The sequence below is a fragment of the Alexandromys fortis genome, unplaced genomic scaffold (assembly GCF_014885135.2).
Source record: "Alexandromys fortis isolate MF-2015 unplaced genomic scaffold, M_Fortis_MF-2015_v1.1 scaffold_74, whole genome shotgun sequence".
Classification (NCBI taxonomy): Eukaryota; Metazoa; Chordata; class Mammalia; order Rodentia; family Cricetidae; genus Alexandromys; species Alexandromys fortis.
This window is the reverse complement of record NW_026068008.1, coordinates 2,178,865-2,185,720: the sequence shown is the minus strand read 5'-3', so window position 1 is coordinate 2,185,720 and position 6,856 is coordinate 2,178,865.

Sequence of the window (6,856 nt, the reverse complement as noted above, 5' to 3'; positions counted from 1 at the left end):
TGGGGGAGGGGGAGGAAAAGGGGAGGCGGAGGTGGGGAAGAGACAGAAATATTTAATAAATAAATAAATAAATTAAAAAAAATGACATCAGTGAAAAAAAAGATGGAAAAAGAGCTAATACAAAGCCTGAGCTAATGGGGCAATCAGTTTTATAATCTTATGTAGACCTTCTATGTGATTCTTTGGGACATAATGACTGTGGGCAGGACAAAAACCCCAACAAGCTGGCCCTCATGTTACATTTCTATATATCACATTTACACACATATACACACAAATAAACTTCAGGAAAAATTAGATATCTGAACTAAATAAAAATTAAATGCTTAGAATTATACTTTAATATAATGTAATATTATACTTTAAATACTAAACAAACAATAATAAATTTTATCCAAAATAGATGAGTAAAATATATAATAAAATTAGACAGAAATCAATGAAGTTGAGCATAGAAAATCAAAATGAAAAGCAACAAAGCAAAAGTTTGATTATTTGGAAAGATAACAAATTGTTAAATTCTTAGACTGACTATCTGAAAGCATGGGTGGCAAATTACTAGTGTTATAAATAAAGAGGAGAACCATTTCAGGGCATTAAAGGATAATAAGGGCTATGGGAGTGGCCAAGTGGGCAAATCCTTTGCCATATGAGTAGGAGGACCTTAATTTGCATACCCAGAGTCCACATTATGCCAGACATTCAACACACTAACACTCAGTGTCCATACAGAAAGATGAGAAGTGGACACTAAGGAATCCCTACATGGCCATAGCTAATCAGTCTGTGTACCCAGGAGTGAACAAGGAAGGGATAGTGTTTTCAGCAAGAAAAACTGACACTTAAGGTTTTCTTCTGATCTCCAAAGGTCTATTTTTATGTCCTCTAATTTTCTTCTAAGTTCTTATTTTTTCTGGTTCTCCTTTGTTTCATTTCTCTGTTTCAATTTTTTTTTTTTTTTTGCTTTTTGTTCACTTAGCTTAAATAAATTTTTTACTGGAAGCTTGAGACAATAAGAAAAAAAGTTACAAGAGTTACATCTTATTGGTCATGGCACATCCCATGGGTAAATGATAACAACAGAGTCCCTTACCATGGCAATGCAAGGTTCCTAGATTTCTGGTGAGACAAGTTACAAGATGCAGGTCTTTATCAGACAAACTTGGAATGTGAAAAATTGGCATGCTTTTAGGTTTCTTTGTGTTAATAACCTTGATTAAACATCTGCAACCTTGACCATGTGCATGTCTGTAAAGTTTTTAACTTACGACCCATTTACAGAAACATTCTGTCTAGTTTGAACTTGCTCAGAGGTAAAAATGATCTAATTGTGGATAATTTGACTAAATGGAACAAAGCAGGCTTTTAAGTGTCTTACAGTGCTTGTAGGAGAATAGATCTAGCTATAAAGCCTATTCCAGCATATATTCTATATATAAAACTTATAAAGATAAACAAGAAGTCATCTTCCTGATCATCCACAGATATATGTCCCCATAAGACTGAGATGCAAACATGAGATTACACACACATATCACATGAAATTATACTCTACAATACAGTATTGAGAAACACCATAACTGCTTTAGCAAATGTGAAATTACAGACAGGAGCAACAGTTTCTAGAGCCAGTTGTCCCATAGGCCCTGGCTGAATGGAATTCTCCTCCATCAGAGAATCACTCCTCTGGTGGGTTGACATCTGAACACTTGTTGTCACCTGTGGCAACATAGCCTCTAACTTGAGTTTGATTCTGGACACATACCTTGGATCTGAGTTTGATATTCAGAGAACATGCCTTAAAAATTCATGGAGAAATGGGCGAGTAATGCTAGTGATATAGAGGTGGAGACAAGCAGATCCCTTGACCTGGTGGCCAGTCAGCCTGCCTAGTGGTGAGCCCCAGTCTCTGTCCACCTCTCAAAATAATGACAGCATGCAGGTTTTATTCCATTGACAGTAATGATTGTACCACTGAAATTCGTGAGGACTGTAGCTTGTGGAGGACCATTTTTGTCTGGAGTACTAGAGATCTGTGGAAACTTTCTGTACTTTGCACTGATCTTTTCTCTGAACATAAAATTACTCTGAAAAAGTATATTAAAGGAAAAATACAGAAGAAAACTAAAGAAACAGTGTCATTGCTCCTTGCTACACCACCATCTGGAAAGTGTTTTTAACTTATTGCCCAAAACTTTATTCTAGCCAATACATATTAGTGCCAAGACACCAAAACAAATAAAAGCCAAATCAATGAAAGTTAAAAGAAAACACATAAAAACATGGAAATGCACCCTGAGATGCATGTGCATAACTATCACTTGCATGATTTTTTATTTACCAACACTAAGATATAAACCACTAAAATCAAACTTAAAGGAACTAAAATAGAAACAATGTATATTGTCCTTCACAATTACTTCAATGTTTCATTTTTCCAGAATATTGAATTAAGGATGAGAGATACAGCTCAGAGGTTAAGAGCACTGACTACTCTTGTAAAGAACCTGGAATCAGTTCCTAGCATGCATATGGTGACTATAACTCTAGATTCAGGTTATATGATGTCCTCTTATATCCTCCCCAGCTCTTCTACACATGAGGTGCACAAAATCTTATACAAGTATACTCACATTAATATAAAAATAAAGTAAATCATCTTTATTTTTATTTTATAAAGAACCACATATTTAATGGAACCATTTTATTCTTATCTAAAATTTCAGGAGCCCTTCTCGAATGAGTTGAAGAATTTTAACCAAGGTTCTATAGTCTTTTCTGTAAAATGTCAGATACATAATATTTCTAGCTTCAGTGAAATACATTCTCTGTTGCTATCTGCTTGGCCTCTGCTGCATTGGCAATAGCAAACAAAAGGCTGATTCAACAAACTTGTAAGTACATAAACAGATGAGTGGGCAATTTGATTCAAACTATTTTCTCTGAAGCAAAATTGACCCAGAAGCACTAATTCAATGGGTATGAGCACTCAAGAAAAAGCCTGGTCCAAACACTGTTATTGGGTATTTCCCTTCTCAAGGTGCGACAATAATGTATAGTTTTGTACTGAAAACTCCACAACTTCATTTCAGATTTCTTAGCTGTAACTGGTAGCATTGACAGAAAATTTTGTTACTGAAATTTGTCATTAGTCCCTTGAGCTTCTTATGTAGTTAAATTGTGTTTTAAAAACAAATTCAAGCTCATCACTAAGAAAGCACAATGGGTTGAATATTCATGTAGTAAAGGGGCCTCCCTTCATTGGCAGTAGATAGATGTTCTGAAAGCTAAGCCCTCAGAAAAAGGACCAGGATTGCCTTCTGATATCTACTCAAGAGCAGAGCTTCTTCTATTCTTTAGTATGATGGTAGAAGATACAAATAATTCCACACTATTTCAGAATTATGTATAATAAAGAGTTATTTATTTAAGGGAGACTTACAAATCACTGTTCTAGGTCACAGTCCTCTGCACAAACTGGAAACAGGAACAGAGTCTAGCAGCCAGAAGTGAGAGCCAGAAGCAAAAGAGTGAGTACAAGCTTTCCAGCTGTGTTAATAGTATAATGGTGTGGGAGGTCCTTTCTGTCTGTGTGTTGCTTTTCTTGGTTAATGAATAAAGAAACTGCCTAGCCCTGTTGATAGGGCAGAACTTAGGTAGGTGGAGAAGTTAGAACTGAATGCTGGGAAAAGGAAGGTGGAGAGAGAGAGATTTCATGGATCCACTGCCAGTGATAGATGTGTTGGAACTTTGCTGGTAGGCCACGACCTCGTGGCGATACACAGATTAATACAAATGGGTTAAATTACGATGTAAGAGTTAACCAATAAGAAGTTAGAGCTCATGGGTCAAGCAGTGATTTAATTAATACAGTTTCTGTGTGATTATTTTGGGTATAAGCTATCCAGGTGGCTGGGAAGAACAAGCAGCCCACCTCCTCCTACAGTATAAGAGACCATGCCCAAGTAAGCTGGTATCTTAAAGACTATTGGGTAAAGGAGTAGAAAGAGCTCCCACAGCACAGAATGGTGCGCCAATGTGGGGCTGACCAAATACACTTAAAAGCCTGAGAGAGCTTGGGAAGTTATTCTAGATAGAAAAGAATAGAGTTAGGCATGGCTTCTTGAAAGCAGCACTTTCTCAGGTGGCTGTGCTTACTAGAGGCAAATGCTCTCATTTAAGAGAGCCTTCCTGACTCAGCTTTAGCTGCAAAATCTTGCAGCTCTTTTTAGAGGTATTGCCACAAAACACTTAAATGGTGTTGATGAAAAAGCGGACTGCATACATTTTGGTGGTGCCAGACACCTTGAAATGCCATAGAGTTGTGGCAATAAACATGACTCCGTCCAGTACCTCTGCCATGAGGCTAGACTCTCATAGAAATGCTAAGGAATGGGCTGGATCCAGCTATCAAAGACAAGGCTTTAATCTTAACCATATCACTTAGCAATTTAAAGATTCATGTGGTCAAAAAAAAAGATAGATACAGTAAAGATAGATTCAAAGACAAAATAAGCCTTTCAGAATCTATGCAAATGTCTGCATGGCCTCCAACTCCATCTACCTCTAGAACTGCTTTCATGAAGCCATCCATGATTTCTTTGATCTCAAATCCAATGGGTGCTAAGAGATTTGAGAAGTCATATTGATTCAGATGAGCATTATGTTTCTCAAGCTTAGTAAATACAAATATGAAAGAATCTCTGATATTGTTGTGTTATGGTGCTATGTCACATGTATTCATTGAGTGCTTATAGCCTATAGATAACAGAAGTATTAGTGCTACATCTGAAAAGGTAACAAACAAAATGGAAAACTAATCACATCACTGAATCAATATGAGGGTGTATTATTCTATACTCTAAAACTTTCTGAGGTGTGTTATAAAATATAATTTAAAAGCTGGCTTAAAATGATCACAAAACATTAGTACTTAAATATTTTAAATAGATGGGATTTTTACTTGTTTTGCATAAAGAAATGAATTTAATCAAAATTTGAATTATAAACAATACATACTGTGCTTACAATTCAAATTTTAGATTTTGGAACGCAGATCTATATGTAACTGAATATTAGTAAAAAAAATTACCAAAACACTTGAAATTACAGAAGTTTATTTGTTTGCATACATGTAAGTAAATATTCATATGCTCAAAAAGTTATACATGAACATTTGTACAAATCAAACCAAGGAAAATAAGGGACAAAGTAATCTAGAAATTCTTTTAGTTGCAAATAATTAACTAGAAATTATTTAATTTCACAAACATACTTCCTCTTTGCTGTTAACAATTAGTATGGAATGGTTTGTTTGTTTACTCAATGGAAGAAGATCAAAAATTACAAACCAATTTCAAAATACAGAGCCACATCACATATTGGTTTCATTGCTGGGCACTAGTTGCAAACCAATGACTAAGCAATCTCAGCTCTATTCTCATGGGTGTTTTCAGCCTGGCTTGGACACCACCACAAAGGGATCTACATCTCCTTTAATCATTCATCCTGGTCACATTCTTCCTCTTCTATGAGTTATATTTTCTTCTCTGGAGTTTGTGTTGCTATTGTGAGTCACTTGTCATTATGAGTCATTCCTTTGTGAGTCACTCACTGTCATATGTGCCTCAGCTACCAGTTTTCTGAAATTCTTACCCTAGATTCTTTAAAAAGAAATGTATAGGCCTTGTTCTTCAAATTCCAAGTGACTTGACTCACTTAGTATTTACTTCATTTTGGTTTTATTAATTCATTTACCTATTTAGTTTGCTACTCGTTAACAGCATTTATTCCACATCTACTTGCCAGGATCTATAATATTTCTGAAGGCCAAAAAATTAGACATCAACATTATTCAATGGTCAAAGAATATATTATTATTACAAAATGTTAAATCATACAATAAAATTTAATCTGTTGTTCTTGCAGTTCAAAGTAGTGACAAGCCCTGACTTTAGAGACCAGGGAATTCTTTATTATGGATCTAGCAATTCAGCTGAAGCTTAAAGAACAGTTTCAATTTAACTGAGTGACATTGAAGGAAAGAGTACTTCATCTAATATGTGGGAAACACAGAGACTTCTGTGTGTTTAGGTATTGCTGCACTCTGGTAGGATGAGAAAGTAAGTTTTAACAGTGGAAACAATAGTGCATGAAGCTGGGAAAGTAATGCTTTAAGTGAGAGAGATTATGTATAATTGAATTGTTTTGCTTGATTATATCATTTCTTTCATGTGATTCTAGAAAACTAAACCTTCACATGTGTTCAGATTTTTTATATTATTTCAAAAGATACAGATTTTTATAAAGCATGAATTTCTTTGAAGGAATTCAAAAGAGAAATACCATAATGCTTGACATCTCTGACTTTGAAAGGTTACTTCACAGCTACTGAAATTTTTAGCTAAAACAAACTAATAAAAAAGGTTGAGAGGCAGAAGAGAAAATATTATAATTCTCTGGACAATATTTGAGAGTCTGGATATAGCTGAGGAAATGGCAGGACAAATCTACAGAATAAAATATCATTATTTCAATGCAGGGAAGGGAGAGCGCATATAAGAAGTCATGGTTAACAGTGGGAGTTGGGCTGTCTCTAACTCTTTTCACTGCTTTGGGGATAATTTTCCTCCTACTGGGTTGACTAGTTCAGCCTTACTAGGAAAAATGGTGCCTAATTTTATTTCAACATTATATGCCATGTTTGGTTGATATTCCTGAGAAGTCTGACCTTTTCCAAAGAGAAATGGAGAAAGGGTGGATAAGGTTGGGGTGAGAGGGAAGAAGGAAGAAAAAAACTGCATTAGGGGTTTAATATATATATTTAAAAATATTTAATAACGATATATATTATATA